The 17,230-nt window shown below is 57.3% G+C and overlaps 2 long non-coding RNA genes across 2 annotated transcripts; one reads left to right on the top strand and one right to left on the bottom strand.

The window, feature by feature from the left end:
- Nucleotides 1–1,619: 1,619 nt before the first annotated feature.
- LOC143170468 (uncharacterized) lies at nt 1,620–2,710 on the bottom strand. Its single transcript, XR_012997053.1, has 3 exons — nt 2,682–2,710; nt 2,225–2,293; nt 1,620–1,734 (listed from the first exon to the last, which is right to left on the bottom strand). It is a non-coding gene; the product is annotated as an uncharacterized LOC143170468 (long non-coding RNA).
- Nucleotides 2,711–8,287: 5,577 nt separating this feature from the next.
- On the top strand, nt 8,288–10,092 carry LOC143170623 (uncharacterized). The gene is made up of 5 exons (XR_012997078.1): nt 8,288–8,345; nt 8,834–8,869; nt 8,995–9,030; nt 9,419–9,487; nt 9,978–10,092. It is a non-coding gene; the product is annotated as an uncharacterized LOC143170623 (long non-coding RNA).
- The last annotated feature ends 7,138 nt before the right edge of the window (nt 10,093–17,230 follow it).

The following is a 17,230-nucleotide window of genomic DNA, read 5'->3' as shown; positions in this document are numbered from 1 at the left end:
CCCCTCCCACCCAAGGGTAGGACTGGCCCCTGGGAAAGCGGTTCAAGATGGGATGCAGGTGGCTGAAGAAGAAAGGACTCCTCCAACGCTTGTCTCTCTCTTCAAATGCAAGAGACTGTCCTGCCTCTCACGGTGTGTTGACACCAAGACACTTTTCCCCAAGGGTCGATGCGTGCTCAGGCCGAGGTCCCATCCCTGAGCCAGGTGTGGCTGATCAGTAGCACTGGGGACATGCCTTGGGCTTGGGGACAAGGGCCAGTGTCTCAGCACAGACAGCTTTGAATCTCCAGCAGCAGCAGCAGCAGCAGCAGCTCCAAGACCATCTGGCCTGAACAAGGCCTGTGGAATCTGTCTGCCTTCTCCCTGCATGTAAAGCTGAACAGCTTGTGAACGCCACAGCCCTGGGAGAAAAGCTGCCTCTGGGACTAGAGGGAGAGACCCAGTGAGTGCCAGCCCTGCCCTTCCCTTCCCTTCCCTTCCCTTCCCTTCCCTTCCCTTCCCTTCCCTTCCCTTCCCTTCCCTTCCCTTCCCTTCCCTTCCCTTCCCTTCCCTTCCCTGTGGACAACAATTGCAGACTGGTGTGGACTTTCCGTGAGAGGTTGTGAGATCAGCCATTGGCAGTGTGAGGGGTTTGGAGAGGCAGGAGAAGCACAGCACACAGACAAGGAGCTTTAGCCCAGCTCCCACAGAGCTCTCTTCCAAGGTGAGGCCGTAACGATTCAGTGACAGCATTTCCATCACGTGCCCCTGTCTTTCCCCAGCCCTCCTCCTCCCCTGAGAAAGTCTGGCCCTGTTGGCCATCTCCAGCCCCCCAAATCACCAGGGCTCCTCAGAGCAGGCCTCCGGGCTAGAGGGAGCAGCCCCACCTGTGCCTTTCTGTGGACATACCAACTGCAGCTGGTGCCGAACCCCACTACTTGACATCAGGGAAGATCCACAGAGGCTCAGCGCCAGGGAACCAGCTTCTCCCACTCCCATGGTGATGGAGCTGGGCCACACATCCGTGCGGGATTCTCTGCAGTGCCTGGTGGCCCCAACATGCCTTCCTGACCTGTGATGGGGGGTGCCCCAGAGAAGGGTGTGGGCTGGGGGTCCAGGAAGGCACATGGGCCCAGTGTGGGGCTCTGAAATCTCCTGTGAACCCAGGAGTGCTGAGTCCATGGGGCAGGGAACCACCGCCCCTCCCAGACCGGGGCAGAGGACCCAGGGGTCCGGGCTGTCTGCCTGCGCTCCTCTCCTGCCCCGACACCAAATTGTGCTATTTGGGGGGATGGTGCTCACTAGAACCCCGGTAAGAACCTTTTTCCCACTGTGCCTCCGAAACACTGGGTGCCCCAAGGGCTGGCACCATCTGCCCTTTGCCTCTCCCAGCCTCATGGGGGGACACTCCAGTTTGCCCTAACCTGCCCTTATCTAGGGGCACGTGGTGGGTGGGAAGGGGATCTCCTTTACAGAGACATCCCAGGCGTTCGGGGTCCCTCAGCCACTCTGCTCATCACGGTGGTGCAGCCAGAGAGGACCCAGGTGTCCGGGCGCTGGCAGAGGAGTGGGGACGTGGACACGGAAACACAAACACACACACACGCAGAGCGTGGCTTTGCTGAAGGGGTTTATTGATCATGAGAGGAAAATGGCCCAGGGCTCCCAGGGGATCAGGTGGGGTCATCCAGGGATGATCATCTCCTCACGCTGCTGGAGGGGGACAGGAAAAGGGTGTCACCACCAGCTCCGGTCCTGAAAGACAGAGCCCAAACCGTGACCCCCAGCGTCCGCTGGGACATGAGAGGGGCCTTGTCCCCACCGTCTCTCTCTGCAGAGACCTGGGGAAGGAGAAGAGAATTGGAGCCCTCAATATACCCAGGACAGGACGTGGCTCTCCTGAGACCCCTATGGCACACAGAGCCCTTTGCCCAGTGTGTCATTACCCTGGGATGCCCCTAAATCTCCCAGGAGCCCTGTCCAGCCCTCACGGTGATCCTGGGGGTCTGTATGGCACCAGAGCCCCTGCCTGGCCTGCACGGTGACCCTCTGGGTCTGTAGAGCCCCACTGAGTGCAGGGACAGGCATGGGGGCAGCTCTGTCCAGCTCACCCTGGGACGTGGATGATGGACAGTCCCCTCTGTTTCCCTCTCCCACACCCACGTTCTGCCCACCCCTGAGGGCTCAGGGATCCCCTGGGGCCCAGAATCCTCTGTGAGGCTCAAGATGCCCTGATGCTGCTCACCTAGCCATCAACGGCTGCAGCCATGCGTTTCTGCCGCGCAAGCTCCACCAGCTTGTCAGCCACAGGGGGCTGGGGAGAAAGGGAGGGTTAGGGACACGCCTGGGTGCACTGGGGTGTACTGGGAGGCAGGGGAAAGCAATGGGGTCCTTGGGGAAGGTGCCTCCGGGGGAAAACGGGGTACATGAGTTTGTATGGTGGTGCACAGAAAGCAGTGGGGGTCCTGGGGAAGGGGCCCACCTGGGTGCGTGGCTGTGTACTGGGGCATCCTGAGGTGCACTGGGGTGTACTGGGTTGTAAAGGGATGGATGGGAATGCAACGGGGGCCCTGGGAAAACACTGGGGTGCGGGGGTGTTCTCTGGGGTTGCAGTGGGGTGCACTGGGGCACACTGGGATGCCCTGAAGTGTTGTGGCCATGGGAAGGGAGGGTCTGGGGCCAGCAGAACTCATGGTACCTACCTCAGCCCTCTTCACTCGCCCGATTTTGATTCTCCTCTGTAGAGAGACCATGAGACCTCACTGGTCACTGGGATGTCCCCAGTCCCAGCAAGGGATCGGGGAACTGCCCTCCAGTTCCCCAGACTGGATGCCCTCCAAGTCCACCCCACTACTTACATGCCGGCAATAATATCCACTTGCTTCAAAGAATGCCTAGGAAAGAAGAGCAAAGGGGTGGTCTGGATTGGACCTTGGTGGGGCTGTGGGTGGGGCACAGGTGTCCCCAGTCCCCCCAGGCCCATGGCTTCCCCCAGGTCTGAGGGGGAAAATCCCTCCTGCTCCCCCCACCCCCATTCATTCCAGTTTCACCTGGGATACCTGTTCATGCAAGGACCAGGGGTGGGGATGGAGACAAGGATAGCGTGGGGAATTTGCGGCCTCCAAAGAGGACGGGGGTTGCGGGGACCCAGAGACAGGGCACTGGGGTGAATTAGCATGGAATTGTGGGAGGGAGAAAGCTGCGTTGCCCGGGGCTGGAGGTGCAGGGGAGCCTGGAGGAGCCCCTTGCTTGGAAAAGGGAGAGGACAAGTCAAGGGGTTTCATGCTCACCACTGCAAATTTAATTCTGCAGGAGAACTGATGTCCTGCAGCCAAGACCCATCCGCAGCCTTGAGCCCCTCCCTGTGGCATTGGGGACTCACCTGAGCATCTTCTGGGGTGCACAGCAGGATGGTGAAGAGCAGGGCCACGCTGAGCACTGCGACCTTCATCTTCCTCTGCGGTGTGGCGAGTCCTGGGTGAAGCTGGAGAAAGTGAGGGGCAGATTTATCCCTCCCAGGACTCCTCCTTGCCCCGCCCCGAGAGCCCCCAGGGCATAGCCAGGCTTGGCAGAGACACCAGCCCTGGCAACAAGCCCAGCCCCGGCACAGAGTCACCCCCGCCTCTGGCACTGATCTAGCCACCTTCCCCGGCATCAGTCCAGCTTCCGGCATGGGGCAGCTGCACATGGAAGGGCCAAGGCATCTGGGGGTGGTGAGGGGAGGCAGAGAGAGCGCCCCTGACAGCTGGACACCCTACGGTGACGACTCACTGCTCCAACACGAAACCATCCTCCAACAGTCCCCCAAAGCCAGATCCCTCCCACCTCCCAGTGCCCCTCGCCTCCCAGCACTGCCATCTCCCAGTGCCGCTGGCCTCCCAGAGCCGTCTTTCCCTCTGGGACTCCCCCAGGGATGACGCCAGCTTCAGACCAGGGGTCTTTAAGCAGAATTGTCTCTGAGCCCTCTCCAGCCCCTTGGGTAAATGGGGGGCTGGGACCGACCCCTCTTCTTGGGGCACCAGGGACCCCAGGATTAGGGAACACTGGGAGGTGGGAGGACAACTCGGGGCATGGGCAATGGGGACAGCCAGGTGACTGGGACCTTCAGTCACTGGAGGCAATGGGGAGCACTGGCAAATGCTGGGCAGCGGGAGATGAGGGCTCGGCTTGAGGGAAGTGCTGGGGTGGTGGCAGTGCCCAGCTCCAGCCCACCCCATTTCCCTTGCACTGCAGGCCTCAAACTGGTCCAGTCCCCAGCCACGGCCTCCCCAGAACAGAGAACAGAGGGGAATATCCCCTGCCCTGGCCCTCACCCTCACCCTGCCACTGCCTGGGGCCACCGTGCCCTCCCAGACAACCTGGGTCCCACTCTGCAGAGCTGCCCCCAGACGGTGGGTCCCAGTGACTCTGTCCCCAACAAGGCTCTGGCTCCAGCCCTGTCCCTGGCTGGGACTCGGCCACAGCTCACCAAAGGCCCTTGTCCCCAGGGAGTGTCCCTTCAATGCCCTCGTCCTCGGCCCAGGCCAGCGCTGTCCCTGAGCAGGATGTGGCCATTCAGAGGGACACGCTGAAGCATCTGCTTGTCCCCAGGCAGCCACTCAGAGCTAATTGCGGGGACGGAGCTCCCCTGGCAAGAGGAGGGATGTTTGTCCCCGCAGCATCTCTGATAAGCCGTGTTTGCCCAGGGCTCGTGGCACAAGGAGCCCATTCAGCAAGACGGGTTCTTCACGAGAGTGCCTGATCGAGAGGAGCCGGGGCGGGGGCGGTTAAAGCAGTCTGGACGCCTGGGCTCCCTCCATCCCCAGCAGCAGGCAGAGCCCACAGAGGAGGGCAGTGCTGGGGGAACCGTGATAGCTGATAGTCAGAAGTAACCACATGTAATGACCAGCAAATCCACTAGCCGCACTGAGCAACAGCAGCATTGCATGCATTGGACTCATTGCCTGTACTGAGTTCGCGGGACATCAACATTATGATAGAAGATCCAGGAATACTTCTTAAGGCTGGCACGTTCCTCTGTAAACTCTTCCTCTGTTTGTCATGTTGCACAGTAATTCAAGCTACCACGCTGTGCTTCCCAATCGCCATTCACTTCCAAAAACATCCAGCAGTCCATGACACATGTCTGAAAGTAAAATAGTGCTCTATTTTAGTCCTCTGTCTCTAAGGGTGTGAGGATAATTTATTTTTAAGAGATATAAGCTGGGAATCAAAGGCTGGTGGTAAAAATCTGGTTTAGGTTTTGAACTCAGTGGGAGGTTTGCCTGAGTTTCAGTGAAACCAAGGTGTCACTGTTTTTGTTCCCATGATGATACAGACTCCTGTCACAGCTTCAAAGAAAGCCTGTCTGGTTGTATCCACGTGAAAAGAGATAAATAAAAACACACTGATAAGTGGTTCACGAGAACTGTAAAGGCTCAGATTCTTCATTGACATTATATGTCATTTTTAAGGGTTATGGGTAAGGTCATATCTTTACATGCAACTAACTGTAAATGAGAGATCTGTTGTCAATCAGTTGTGAAAAGATTTAAGGCAACTGACTTCAGTGTTTGCTTTGAAATTGTCCAAAGAGCAGGCAGTCACCTGGAAGACTTTCATTTTGACTGCTTCTGCTTTGTGCGTTACTTATTAGGTAGCTAAGTTACACAGTGTTGAATTATTTATCATATTTAAATATGCTGTGATGTTTTTTCTGTTCTGAAGTTATTTTGAAAAGAATTGATGAATTGTACGCACTGTCATAACTGAGGAATATTGACTTAGGAGAGGTCAAGGCTGCCTTTGAGATAAATGCGTATCAGGCGGATGGCATTTGATAACCACTTAGTGTTAAAGGTGCTATTCAGGAAGATCCCGTCTGCTGGTTTAATGGTATCTAAAAAGACGTGCTCATGTTTTTGTAACAGTAGTGTATTGAAAAATATGCTTTCTTTGAAGCGAACTCAGTACAGGCAATGAGTCCAATGCATGCAATGCTGCTGTTGCTCAGTGCGGCTAGTGGATTTGCTGGTCATTACATGTGGTTACTTCTGACTATCAGCTACCAAAAGAGAAAGTAAATATGTGCTGCATCTCCTGATTGAGACCTTACTGGCCCTATCTCCTCCCAGTGCTAGTTCACACCACCAAAATGCTGGTCTTCTCGTTACGCAGAAATAAATAAATAAATAAATAAATAAATAAATAAATAAATAAATATCTGTCCTGTTATCTCTCTCTTCTGATAGTTGTGTGCATCTACAGGGGGGCAAAACAGGGGTGCCTGAGCTTGTTGATCCAAAATTTTGTTGATCCAAATCTTCATTATGAATATGTCCCTGTAACAGAGGTACCAGCTATTCCCTCTGCTGTTTGGGGCACTTGCATCCTTGGAGAGAGCAGTGACGGCAGATCGTGTGAGTGTCACGACTGGAAAGAACGGGTGCATCGATGCCGGATTGCTGGAAAACGTCTTGCTTGGCTTGTGCGAGCGAGGCCAGCAGCTTCACCCAGTGGCTCTCTGCACTCAGAGTGGAGAGCTGAACCAGTTGTACACAATCCCACACCGCCCCTGCCCCACACTGGCCAGAGGATGCTGCCCAGGGCCCCCAGGCTGGTGATGTTTGGGCCAGGGGTGCTGTGAAGGAAACCACCCTGGAAAGCCAGGGGTAGCTGCGCGGCAGGCAGAAGTGGGGGAGGGAAAGGGACGCAGTGCCGCTGGGGAGATAGCACCATCACCCAGGTTGCTCTAAGCCCTGCTCCTGCAGGACTCCCCTGCCACCAGGCTTTCCCGAAGGAGAGCGACACCCCGGGTGTCAGGCTGCTCCCCCGGGACTGCCCCCACCTCTGGGCTCCAGCCTGTCCCCAGGGGAGCGAGGGAGCCCCGGCGTGCGGGGTGCCCCAGGACCTGCTCCTCCACGGTTCCCCCAGCACTGCCCTCCTCTGTGGGCTCTGCCTGCTGCTGGGGATGGAGGGAGCCCAGGCGTCCAGACTGCTTTAACCGCCCCCGCCCCGGCTCCTCTCGATCAGGCACTCTCGTGAAGAACCCGTCTTGCTGAATGGGCTCCTTGTGCCACGAGCCCTGGGCAAACACGGCTTATCAGAGATGCTGCGGGGACAAACATCCCTCCTCTTGCCAGGGGAGCTCCGTCCCCGCAATTAGCTCTGAGTGGCTGCCTGGGGACAAGCAGATGCTTCAGCGTGTCCCTCTGAATGGCCACATCCTGCTCAGGGACAGCGCTGGCCTGGGCCGAGGACGAGGGCATTGAAGGGACACTCCCTGGGGACAAGGGCCTTTGGTGAGCTGTGGCCGAGTCCCAGCCAGGGACAGGGCTGGAGCCAGAGCCTTGTTGGGGACAGAGTCACTGGGACCCACCGTCTGGGGGCAGCTCTGCAGAGTGGGACCCAGGTTGTCTGGGAGGGCACGGTGGCCCCAGGCAGTGGCAGGGTGAGGGTGAGGGCCAGGGCAGGGGATATTCCCCTCTGTTCTCTGTTCTGGGGAGGCCGTGGCTGGGGACTGGACCAGTTTGAGGCCTGCAGTGCAAGGGAAATGGGGTGGGCTGGAGCTGGGCACTGCCACCACCCCAGCACTTCCCTCAAGCCGAGCCCTCATCTCCCGCTGCCCAGCATTCGCCAGTGCTCCCCATTGCCTCCAGTGACTGAAGGTCCCAGTCACCTGGCTGTCCCCATTGCCCATGCCCCGAGTTGTCCTCCCACCTCCCAGTGTTCCCTAATCCTGGGGTCCCTGGTGCCCCAAGAAGAGGGGTCGGTCCCAGCCCCCCATTTACCCAAGGGGCTGGAGAAGGCTCAGAGACAATTCTGCTTAAAGACCCCTGGTCTGAAGCTGGCGTCATCCCTGGGGGAGTCCCAGAGGGAAAGACGGCTCTGGGAGGCCAGCGGCACTGGGAGATGGCAGTGCTGGGAGGCGAGGGGCACTGGGAGGTGGGAGGGATCTGGCTTTGGGGGACTGTTGGAGGATGGTTTCGTGTTGGAGCAGTGAGTCGTCACCGTAGGGTGTCCAGCTGTCAGGGGCGCTCTCTCTGCCTCCCCTCACCACCCCCAGATGCCTTGGCCCTTCCATGTGCAGCTGCCCCATGCTGGAAGCTGGACTGATGCCGGGGAAGGTGGCTAGATCAGTGCCAGAGGCGGGGGTGACTCTGTGCCGGGGCTGGGCCTGTTGCCAGGGCTGGTGTCTCTGCCAAGCCTGGCTATGCCCTGGGGGCTCTCGGGGCGGGGCAAGGAGGAGTCCTGGGAGGGATAAATCTGCCCCTCACCTTCTCCAGCTTCACCCAGGACTCGCCACACCGCAGAGGAAGATGAAGGTCGCAGTGCTCAGCGTGGCCCTGCTCTTCACCATCCTGCTGTGCACCCCAGAAGATGCTCAGGTGAGTCCCCAATGCCACAGGGAGGGGCTCAAGGCTGCGGATGGGTCTTGGCTGCAGGACATCAGTTCTCCTGCAGAATTAAATTTGCAGTGGTGAGCATGAAACCCCTTGACTTGTCCTCTCCCTTTTCCAAGCAAGGGGCTCCTCCAGGCTCTCCTGCACCTCCAGCCCCGGGCAACGCAGCTTTCTCCCTCCCACAATTCCATGCTAATTCACCCCAGTGCCCTGTCTCTGGGTCCCCGCAACCCCCGTCCTCTTTGGAGGCCGCAAATTCCCCACGCTATCCTTGTCTCCATCCCCACCCCTGGTCCTTGCATGAACAGGTATCCCAGGTGAAACTGGAATGAATGGGGGTGGGGGGAGCAGGAGGGATTTTCCCCCTCAGACCTGGGGGAAGCCATGGGCCTGGGGGGACTGGGGACACCTGTGCCCCACCCACAGCCCCACCAAGGTCCAATCCAGACCACCCCTTTGCTCTTCTTTCCTAGGCATTCTTTGAAGCAAGTGGAAGTTATTACCGGCATGTAAGTAGTGAGGTGGACTTGGAGGGCATCCAGTCTGGGGAACTGGAGGGCACTTTGGTCCTCCCATCCCTTGCTGGGACTGGGGACATCCCAGTGACCAGTGAGGTCTCATGGTCTCTCTACAGAGGGAATTCAAAATCGGGCGAGTGAAGAGGGCTGAGGTAGGTACCATGAGTTCTGCTGGCCCCAGACCCTCCCTTCCCATGGCCACAACACTTCAGGGCATCCCAGTGTGCCCCAGTGCACCCCACTGCAACCCCAGAGAACACCCCCGCACCCCAGTGTTTTCCCAGGGCCCCCGTTGCATTCCCATCCATCCCTTTACAACCCAGTACACCCCAGTGCACCTCAGGATGCCCCAGTACACAGCCACGCACCCAGGTGGGCCCCTTCCCCAGGACCCCCACTGCTTTCTGTGCACCACCATACAAACTCATGTACCCCGTTTTCCCCCGGAGGCACCTTCCCCAAGGACCCCATTGCTTTCCCCTGCCTCCCAGTACACCCCAGTGCACCCAGGCGTGTCCCTAACCCTCCCTTTCTCCCCAGCCCCCTGTGGCTGACAAGCTGGTGGAGCTTGCGCGGCAGAAACGCATGGCTGCAGCCGTTGATGGCTAGGTGAGCAGCATCAGGGCATCTTGAGCCTCACAGAGGATTCTGGGCCCCAGGGGATCCCTGAGCCCTCAGGGGTGGGCAGAACGTGGGTGTGGGAGAGGGAAACAGAGGGGACTGTCCATCATCCACGTCCCAGGGTGAGCTGGACAGAGCTGCCCCCATGCCTGTCCCTGCACTCAGTGGGGCTCTACAGACCCAGAGGGTCACCGTGCAGGCCAGGCAGGGGCTCTGGTGCCATACAGACCCCCAGGATCACCGTGAGGGCTGGACAGGGCTCCGGGGAGATTTAGGGGCATCCCAGGGTAATGACACACTGGGCAAAGGGCTCTGTGTGCCATAGGGGTCTCAGGAGAGCCACGTCCTGTCCTGGGTATATTGAGGGCTCCAATTCTCTTCTCCTTCCCCAGGTCTCTGCAGAGAGAGACGGTGGGGACAAGGCCCCTCTCATGTCCCAGCGGACGCTGGGGGTCACGGTTTGGGCTCTGTCTTTCAGGACCGGAGCTGGTGGTGACACCCTTTTCCTGTCCCCCTCCAGCAGCGTGAGGAGATGATCATCCCTGGATGACCCCACCTGATCCCCTGGGAGCCCTGGGCCATTTTCCTCTCATGATCAATAAACCCCTTCAGCAAAGCCATGCTCTGCGTGTGTGTGTGTTTGTGTTTCCGTGTCCACGTCCCCACTCCTCTGCCAGCGCCCGGACACCTGGGTCCTCTCTGGCTGCACCACCGTGATGAGCAGAGTGGCTGAGGGACCCCAAACGCCTGGGATGTCTCTGTAAAGGAGATCCCCTTCCCACCCACCACGTGCCCCTAGATAAGGGCAGGTTAGGGCAAACTGGAGTGTCCCCCCATGAGGCTGGGAGAGGCAAAGGGCAGATGGTGCCAGCCCTTGGGGCACCCAGTGTTTCGGAGGCACAGTGGGAAAAAGGTTCTTACCGGGGTTCTAGTGAGCACCATCCCCCCAAATAGCACAATTTGGTGTCGGGGCAGGAGAGGAGCGCAGGCAGACAGCCCGGACCCCTGGGTCCTCTGCCCCGGTCTGGGAGGGGCGGTGGTTCCCTGCCCCATGGACTCAGCACTCCTGGGTTCACAGGAGATTTCAGAGCCCCACACTGGGCCCATGTGCCTTCCTGGACCCCCAGCCCACACCCTTCTCTGGGGCACCCCCCATCACAGGTCAGGAAGGCATGTTGGGGCCACCAGGCACTGCAGAGAATCCCGCACGGATGTGTGGCCCAGCTCCATCACCATGGGAGTGGGAGAAGCTGGTTCCCTGGCGCTGAGCCTCTGTGGATCTTCCCTGATGTCAAGTAGTGGGGTTCGGCACCAGCTGCAGTTGGTATGTCCACAGAAAGGCACAGGTGGGGCTGCTCCCTCTAGCCCGGAGGCCTGCTCTGAGGAGCCCTGGTGATTTGGGGGGCTGGAGATGGCCAACAGGGCCAGACTTTCTCAGGGGAGGAGGAGGGCTGGGGAAAGACAGGGGCACGTGATGGAAATGCTGTCACTGAATCGTTACGGCCTCACCTTGGAAGAGAGCTCTGTGGGAGCTGGGCTAAAGCTCCTTGTCTGTGTGCTGTGCTTCTCCTGCCTCTCCAAACCCCTCACACTGCCAATGGCTGATCTCACAACCTCTCACGGAAAGTCCACACCAGTCTGCAATTGTTGTCCACAGGGAAGGGAAGGGAAGGGAAGGGAAGGGAAGGGAAGGGAAGGGAAGGGAAGGGAAGGGAAGGGAAGGGAAGGGAAGGGAAGGGAAGGGAAGGGAAGGGAAGGGAAGGGAAGGGAAGGGAAGGGAAGGGAAGGGAAGGGAAGGGAAGGGAAGGGCAGGGCTGGCACTCACTGGGTCTCTCCCTCTAGTCCCAGAGGCAGCTTTTCTCCCAGGGCTGTGGCGTTCACAAGCTGTTCAGCTTTACATGCAGGGAGAAGGCAGACAGATTCCACAGGCCTTGTTCAGGCCAGATGGTCTTGGAGCTGCTGCTGCTGCTGCTGCTGGAGATTCAAAGCTGTCTGTGCTGAGACACTGGCCCTTGTCCCCAAGCCCAAGGCATGTCCCCAGTGCTACTGATCAGCCACACCTGGCTCAGGGATGGGACCTCGGCCTGAGCACGCATCGACCCTTGGGGAAAAGTGTCTTGGTGTCAACACACCGTGAGAGGCAGGACAGTCTCTTGCATTTGAAGAGAGAGACAAGCGTTGGAGGAGTCCTTTCTTCTTCAGCCACCTGCATCCCATCTTGAACCGCTTTCCCAGGGGCCAGTCCTACCCTTGGGTGGGAGGGGAGCAGGGCAGGGCCCTGACTCCACAGGCTGCTGCTCTCCATCCTGTGAGGGTGGGCAGGAAAACCCTGCTTCCCAAGTGCTGGTGGGAGCAGGAGGACAGGCAATGCTGGGGAGGGGAACCACCCTCCCACCTGGCCGGCGTCCACTGCAGAAACAGCTTCTTTTGTCTCTTCCTCCTCCTTCCCAGATGGACCCTTTTCCACACTGTCAGCCTCACCCTTCCTTCTTCTCAGTCTGCACCAAGCGTCGTGCCCTGCACCTGCAGCTGTGCTCCCCCTCTGGCTGAGCCCCTCCTGCCTCCCACCTGCCCCTGCTCCAGCTCGCATAGCCCCAGCTGTGCCCACGGTGCCTCCAGCTCAGGACAGGTTTCAGTCTTCTGCCTAGGGATGCAGAGAGGTGCTTGGTGTCAGGATCGAGCATTGGCACCGGTCCTCAGCCTGTCTCCTGCTCCTGTTGCACAAGAGCTGCCACCTGGGTCAGACCAAAGCACCACGGAGCTGGTGCCCTGTCATCAGCAGTGACATACAGCCGGTGCCAAGGGAAAGTGTTTAAGAAACAAGGAAGGTGGAGAAGGATTTTTTTCCCCCTCTGTCAGTGTGGTGGGTTGACCTTCTCTGGCTGCCAGATGCCCACCCGGCTGCTCTCTCACTCTCCCTCCTCAACAAGACAGGGGGAGAAAATCAGATCAGCTCAAGGGTTGAGATAAGGACAGGGAGATGCTCACCAATTACCGTTGTGGGCAAACCAGACTCACCTTGGGGAAGATTAATTTAATTGCCAGTTAAAAATAGAGTAGGATAGTGAAAAACAAAAACAAAACTAAAAATACCTTTACCCACCACCCCTTCTTCCTGGGCTCAGCTACACTCCTGACTCTTCTACCTTCTTCCCCTGAGCAGTGCGGGGGGATGAGGAATGGGGGTTGCGGTCAGTCCGTAACACTCTGTCTCTGCCACTCCTTCCCCCTCACGTTCTTCTCCTGCTCCAGTGTGGGGTCCCACTCATGGGATACAAACTGCTCCAGCATGGGTCCTTTCCACAGGATACAGTCCTTCACGAATGGACTGCTCCAGCATGGGTTCCCCACAGGGTACAGTCTTTCACGAACTGCTTTAGTGTGGGCTCCCCATGGGCCACAGGTCCTGCCAGAAAACCTGCTCCAGCGTGGGCTCTCCACTGGCTGCAACTTTCTTCAGGGCACATCCACCTGCTGAGGCATGGAGTCCTCCCTGGGCTGCAGGCTGGGTGTCTGCTCCACCGTGGACCTCCATGGGCTGCAGGGGGACAACCTGCATCACCATGGTCTTCACCATGGGCTGCAGGGGAATCTCTGTTCCGGTGCCTGGAGAGCCTCCTCCTCCTCCTCCTCCTTCTTCACTGACCTTGGTGTTTGCAGGGCTCTTTGCCTCACATTTTCTCACTCCTGTCTCCCAGCTGTCCCCAAGTTCTGCCCTGGGGACTCACCCAGCAGCATCTGGGAAGGTTGGTTGTGGGGTGCACCCAGCTGTCATGCTCTGGGGCTGCCTGGAAAGGGGCAGCTGATCACCTCTGCCTCAGCCCAGACTTTGTTCTGTTTCCTCCTACAGTTCTTGGTCACATGCTAACAAAAAAAAAAAACCAAAACCCCAAACCAAAACCAAACGAAAACCCACCCTCCCAACCCAGCCTTTGTGCAAGTGTTTCCCAGTGCAGAGCGATTTCAGAGCAGAGAGGGTTGAATTTAAATGTCTAAAGCCCTTTTGAACACCTTCACAGGCTTTAGCAGTGTTTAGACATAGTCATGATGGTTTTACCTTAAATAGTTTCATCAATGGTGAAAAAAAGAAAACATTTCCCAGGGGAGAGAGGAAACCTCTCCGTTTCTCCCATGGGCTCTGCTGTCTCCACACCTTTGGCCCAATGAAACGCTAATGATGTCCAGGCCTCCCTTCCCAGAGGCTGAAGGAGTGCAATCACAGCCGCCATCCACCCACCCACCCAGGAAACCACAGACCTCTTAGTCTAAGCTCAGCACGTGGAAGAATTACAGAGCAGATCACCCTGGGTGCTACTGAAAGGCATTTAAAGGACAATGCAATCATCAGCACAGTCAACGTGGCTTCACAAAGGGTAAATCCTGTTTAACTAGTTCCATATCCTTCTACGATAAGGTCACCTGACTGGTGGATGAAGGGAAGGCGGTGGATGTGGCTTTTCTAGATTTTGGTAAGGCTTTTGATATTGTCCCTCACAGCATCTTCTGGACAAGTTGTGCAGCTGTGGGATGAGCGGGTTCACGGTGCGCTGGGTGAAGAACTGGCATTCACTGCAGTGAATGGGGCTACATGTGGCTGGCGACCGGTCACCAGCGGTGTTCCTCAGGGCTCAATCCTAGGGCCAGTGCTGTTCAATACTTTGATCAATGATCTGGATGCGGGATTTGAATGAACCATTAGCAAGTTTCCTGATGATACTAAATGGGCAGTTGCTGTTGACTCTCTCAAGGGACAAGAGGACACAGCCAGTCGAAAGTGATTATCCTACTGTATTCAGCATTGTTGCGGCCTCACCTGGAGTACTGTGTGCAGTTCTGGGCCCCACCATCTGGGAAGGATGTGAAGGTCCTCGAATGCGTCCAGAGGAGGGCAACAAAGCTGGTGACAGGGTTGGAAGGCACAGAATCGTAGAATCGTTTAGGTTGGAAAAGACCTATAAGATCATTGAATCCAACTGTTAACTAGCACTGCCAAGTCCGCCACTAAACCATGTCCCTAAGCACCACATCTACACATCTTTTAAATACCTCTGGGGATGGTGACTCAACCACTTCCCTGGGCAGCCTGTTCCAGTGCTTGACAACCCTTTTAGTGAAGAAAGGGTTGTCCTCTGAGGAGTGATTGGAGACTCTGGGTTTGTCTAATTTGGAGAAAAGGAGGCTGAGGGGCGACCTCATAGCTCTCTACAGCTTCCTGAGGAGGTGAAGTGGAGAGGGAGGTGCTGATCTCTTCTCCCTGGGATCCAGGGACAGGATGCATAGGAATGGTTCAAAGCTGCATCAGGGGAGGTTTAGACTGTACATTAGGAAGCATTTGTTTGCCGAGAGGTTGGTCGAACACTGGAACAGGCTTCCTAGAGAGGTGGTCAATGCCCCATGACTGCCAGCGGTTAAGAGGCATTTGGACAATGCCCTTAACAACATGCTTTAACTTTTGGTCAGCCCTGAGTTGGTCAGGCAGTTGGGCTAGATGATCACTGTAGGTCTCTTCCAACTGAAATATTCTGTTCTATTCTATTCTATTCTATTCTATTCTATTCTATTCTATTCTATATATAGTCTCCATAAACCTGTTTTCCAGACTCTCTGTGGCTCCAGCCATTTGCAGAAGGGCACTTAACCAGCAGGGTCTTGCCCAGATCCAGAATCATAAAGTAGTTTATGTAAGAGGGAAACTCCAGAGGTCCTCTAACAGTCCTTTGTGTTCAAAGGTGGGCTGCAGTAGATTCATTTGTTCAGGGTCTTGTCCAATTGGGTTAGGAATGTTTCCAAGGATGAGGCTCCACAGCCTCTCTGGCATCCTGTTCCATTGTTTGACCACACTCATGGTGGGGGACAGGGCACAGAGATCTAAAGTCTAATTAATTTCCTGTGTTGCAACTCCTGCCTGTTGCCTCTTGTCTTTCCATTGTGCACTGCTGAGAAGACCCATTTATTACCTTCTGGGAAGAAATGGGCTCAGAGGAGGCCGAGGGCTGGGCTTGGAGTAAACGGTGGCTCCAGCACCAAGTCCTCGTTGGCCAAGCGCTGGGTGCCATGAGTGTAGGCAGGGTGACCTGGCCATGTGTGGGGCCTGGCCACCGTGCTTAGCACCAACCAGAGCCTGTGGGAGCTAGGACTTGGAGAAAATTATTTTGGTGACGCTGGACTGCAGCTGCTGTGCAAGGGGCTGAAGCAATCCATCTGCTGGCTGGAGATGGTGGGATGAGGGACTCAGGGCCTCTTGGGGCATTTCCCTGGCTGCCTTGTGGGCAGCCCTTGATGGGGTCTGGGCCGTGGGTGAGGCTGGTCAGCTGCTGCCTGCAGGGATGGGGAGAGGCTGCTATCGAGGTGAGCCTGCAGCACTGGGTCCCTGCTCATCCCGTGCTCCCTGCCTGCCTGCCCGGAGAGCAAGAGGAATGTGTGAAAGGGGCAACCCTCCAGGCACCTGTTTCCCCAGCCCTGGTGTCTGCTGAGTCCAGGGTGTTCAGTCCCACGTGAGCGGGCACCGGAGGAGGGCAGAGAACAAGTCCCTCTTCTGCCAGGCCTGGGCCACTCAGCTCCCTCATAGTCCTTGCCTTTACTCACATCGCCACCCGGGCTGCCATGCCAAACATCGGGGCTCTTGTGCAGGCCCTGTGTTGTCTCTGCCAGCTCTGCCTGGATTGTTTGAGCCATGCGGGGCATCTCCTGTGGCTCTAGAGCGCTCTGCCGAGCCATGGGAACGCAGCCGCACAATTACCGCTACGGTGGTGGGATGACTAGCATGCACACTGCGATGACTTTGCAAACAAAACAAATTGCCCGGAAATTCCCATTTCTTGTCTGTAGCCTTGGGAGGTGCCCAGTGCCTGGGGAAGCTCAGGGTCAGGGACTAGTGGGACTGAAATGGGAAGGCTGGTGGGCGGGTGCGTCTGTCTCTTGGTGGCTGTGACAATCCCACAGCTCCTCTTTGTGTGCCTCCCCTGCAGGCTGCAGTGCTGCCAGATCACCAGCACCGGCTGCGGGGACCTGGCCGCTGTGCTCAGCACCAGCCTGAGTCTGCGGGAGCTGGACCTGGCTGATAATGACATTGGAGATGCTGGGGTGCAGCTGCTGTGTGAGGGGCTGAAGCATGCCTCCTGCCGGCCGGAGAGACTGCGGTGAGGGACCCGGGGCTCCCTGAGGATTTTCACGTGCTGTTAACACTCCCTCTCCCATCAGGCCTTTTTCCCACAGCCTTCTTGGCCCCCAGCTGCCAGGATGGAACAAAACTGCTGTTGTAGAGGGCGTGATGTTCACACTTGGGACGTTTTGGGTTGCCTTCCTTTTGGCTTACCTTTGGTCTTGTGCTACGGACTGGAAGCCTACAGACAGCTGGAGCACATTAGTTGTGCTCCCGGGGCACAACTTCTGGGGCCAGCTCATCGCAGAGGAACCCAGTTCCCACCCTCTGAGGCTGCTCCGCAGGGTGAAACAGAGCACAACAACTGGGCCAGTGCAGAGGTGTATCTCAAAAACACGCCACTGACAGGAGTGAAAAGACTCATGGAACCACTCAAAGAGAAAGTGCCCCTGCCATTTCCTTCCACTACTGCCACTCTGTCTGCTGATCTGTGTGACCCCTGGCTACCTGGGCATGGCTAGTTAGCCATCTCCAAACACATGCCTTGGTGTTTCCAGGCAGTGCCTCTTGCTGGACCGTGCATTCTGAGCCATGCTTCTCTGTCACAGTCCCCACTGTGAGGACACTCT

The sequence above is a fragment of the Aptenodytes patagonicus genome, chromosome 24 (assembly GCF_965638725.1).
Source record: "Aptenodytes patagonicus chromosome 24, bAptPat1.pri.cur, whole genome shotgun sequence".
Lineage (NCBI taxonomy): Eukaryota > Metazoa > Chordata > Aves > Sphenisciformes > Spheniscidae > Aptenodytes > Aptenodytes patagonicus.
The sequence above is the reverse complement of the archived record's forward strand: the minus strand, read 5'-3'. Positions and strand labels throughout refer to the sequence as shown.